General features: G+C 42.6%; 1 non-coding gene across 1 annotated transcript; it reads right to left on the bottom strand.

The window, feature by feature from the left end:
- Nucleotides 1–640: 640 nt before the first annotated feature.
- Nucleotides 641–747, bottom strand: LOC145110385 (small nucleolar RNA R71). Its single transcript, XR_013709764.1, has one exon. It is a non-coding gene; the product is annotated as a small nucleolar RNA R71 (small nucleolar RNA).
- Between the last annotated feature and the right edge of the window lie 2,581 nt (nucleotides 748–3,328).

Below are 3,328 nucleotides of genomic sequence, written 5' to 3'. Positions count from 1 at the left end.
ACAACTTGAAGACCCGGAAGCTAGTTTAAGGAAGAACAAAGGCAAAACCGTTGGAGAATCCACATCTTCAAAGAACTCACCTTTGAAGAATCTCAAATCCGTTTTTAGCAAGAAGAAGAGCAGTAAATCAGGAGCATCCAGCGCCTCTTCCTTGGCAAACGAAGACCCAATCAAGGAAGACATCGTGTACGAATCCGAAAAGGAAGAAAGTGAATTTGAAGAAGGTAGCGATCTAGAAGGCGGATTCGGCAGCACCATGGCTAACATCGATGAAGTTACCATGGGCGAGTGGAAGAAGAGGATGCGTGAAGATACCGGTCCGGGACTCGTGCAACCCGCGATTCCAGAAAATGCCAACTTTGAACTTAAAGGCCACATACTCGCCCAACTTAAAGAAATTCCATTATATGGAAAAGATCACGAAGACGCGTACAAGCACCTAGAAGAGGTCAATGACATAGCCGATTACTTTAACTTTCCTAATGTGGCCCGCGACACCGTTCTGCTTCGCATGTTACCGGTCACGTTTAAAGGCGCTGCAAAAGATTGGCTAAAATCACTCCCTCCAGGATCCATCACCACATGGGCTAGAATGAAAGAAGAGTTTATTGATCAATTTTGCCCGCCATCAAAGATAGCCATGTTGAAGAAAGCTATAGCTAATTTTAAGCAACAAGCCGGATAATCACTTTATGAGGCATGGGAGAGGTACAAAGGCTTACTAAGGAATTGCCCACATCATGATCTTAATAGTCAACAAGAAGTCTCCATTTTTTATGATGGAGTAAACGTGACAACAAGGCAATTACTTGACTCGCAAGGACCACTCACAAAGAAGGCACCCCCGGTGATAAAGCAACTAATTGAGGAATTCTCTAAGCATTCTAGAGAATACCACAATCCAAGGAATGATGTGACAAGGGGATCAACTTATGCAGCTTCAGAAGATTTGTCGGCAGTTATGGCAATGTTGAAAAGCATGGATAGGAGGATGGATAAAATGGATCAAACAATCCATGCTATTCGGGTAGGACGTGAGAATTGCAATGGGTCTTATCTAACTAGAGATTGTGATTTGGACGAGAACGGGAATAAGAAAGTGCAAGTATGCTATTCTAGTGGTGATAGATTTTATGACGATTGGCGAAAACCTAAGAAAGAATGGCTTCCTTATGATGAGTACAAGAAGGAAAAGGAGGAAAAGTATAGACAAAAGGCAAGGGGTTTTTACCAAAAGGAGGAGCCGGTACAGTAAAAGAAACCAAAGTTTGAAGAAATGCTCACTAAATTTGTAGCTGCATCCGAGAAAAGACACAATGACCACGGTGCTGCAATACAAGATACAAGAACAATATTAAGGAATCAGCAAGCATCTATTCACAACATTAAGAAGCAGCTGGGGCAACTTGCCCAACAAATAAATCAAAGAGCACCGGGAGAACTTCCTAGTAATACCGAAAACAATCCACGAGGAGCACATATAAATAATGTGACAACTAGGAGTGGGAAGATAATTACTCCTCTGGCCCCTATTCAGAACGAAGATCCGAAGCTGGTACAAGAGGAGGAGGCATAAGAGCAGAACCAAAATCAGACCCAGCTGAACCCAGACACTACTCGCCGAGTCCAGGATATGGACTCGACGAGTCCGACACCTGATCAGAAAATTAAGTCTCCTGTTAAGCCATATCAGCCTCCACTGCCATATCCAGCCCGAGCTAGACAAGAAAAGAATGAAGAAGACTACCAGCAGTTTCTAGAACACATAAAGGCTCTTCAAATTAATATACCATTCATAGAAGCGGTTGCACAAATGCCAAAATACCCCAAATTTCTCAAGGAGCTTCTAACTAATAGAAAGAAGATGGAAGAAGTGAAGAAAGTGGTTCTAAATGAGAATTGTTCAGCTGCCATGTTGAACAAACTACCGAAGAAGAAGGGTGATCCGGGAAGCTTAACCTTACCTTGTCAATTCGGAAATTTAGCTACCATCTTTGCATTGGCTAATTCAGGGGCGAGTGTAAATCTCATGCCATACTCATTTTTCAAGAAATTAGATCTCCCGGAGCCGAGGCCAATTCGAATGGCAATTCACCTAGCAAATAAAACGGTTACATTCCCAAGGGGAATATGCGAAGATCTATTGGTGAAGGTTGATAAGTTCGTGTTTCCCGCGGACTTTATAGTTTTAGACATGGAAGCAGATCCTCAAGTCCCGATCATTCTTGGAAGACCTTTCCTTAACACCGCAAGCGCTATAGTTGACATGCGAGATTCCAAACTTACTCTACGGGTGGGGGATGAATCAGTCACTTTTGGGGTTGATCAAGCCATGAAGCACGCAAGGAGTAGTGATGACACAACATTTTCGATTGATATGTTGGAAGAATTAATGGAGGAATGGAATAATGAAGAACCAAACAAGTCCACCATCACCTTTGATGAAGAATTCGATGCTGAAAGAGACCTACTGGAAATAGAGAGACTGCTTGAAAAAGCTGATTATAATGAGTTGATCAAAAGTACTGAACATTCTACTCGCCGAGTAGACTCGACCTACTCGACGAGTCCATCCACAGAATCCCGATCAGTCGCGAAATTTTCCCAGGACTCGATGAGTCCCCTCACTGGACTCGACGTGTGCAACGTACAGAACACGAAAACTGAGCTGAAAACACTACCAGATCACTTGGAGTATGCATTTCTTGAAGAGGGTCAACAAAAACCTGTAATTATAGCTGCTGATTTGGCCAAACATGAGAAAGAAAGTCTTGTGGGGGTACTAAAGAAGAGGCAAGGTGCAATAGCATGGAAGATAACCGATATCAAGGGAATTAGTCCAGCTTATTGCTCTCATAAAATTAACTTAGAAGATGGGGCTAAACCTGTAGTTCAACGCCAAAGAAGACTAAACCCGAACATGCAAGAAGTTGTGAAAAATGAGGTGGTGAAACTATTAGATGCCAGGATTATTTACTCAATTTCCGATAGCCCGTGGGTGAGTCCGGTGCAGGTGGTACCAAAGAAAGGAGGAATGACGGTGGTAGAAAATGAAAATAACGAATTAATTCCAACAAGAACGGTTACCGGGTGGTGTGTTTGCATCGACTATAGAAAACTAAATGATGCCACATGCAAGGATCATTTTCCATTGCCATTTATTGATCAAATGTTCGAGAGGCTGTCCGGGCATCTATATTATTGCTTTCTCGATGGTTTCTCAGGGTATTTTCAAATTCCAATCGACCCACAAGATCAAGAGAAGACTACTTTTACATGCCCGAGTGGAACATTTGCATATAGACGCATGCCTTTTGGGTTATGCAAT

Source organism: Lactuca virosa, chromosome 4 (genome assembly GCF_052849685.1).
Source record: "Lactuca virosa cultivar CGN04683 chromosome 4, Lactuca_virosa_CGN04683_v6, whole genome shotgun sequence".
Classification (NCBI taxonomy): domain Eukaryota; kingdom Viridiplantae; phylum Streptophyta; class Magnoliopsida; order Asterales; family Asteraceae; genus Lactuca; species Lactuca virosa.
Note: the sequence above shows the minus strand (reverse complement) of the source record. Positions and strands in the feature narration are given on the sequence as shown.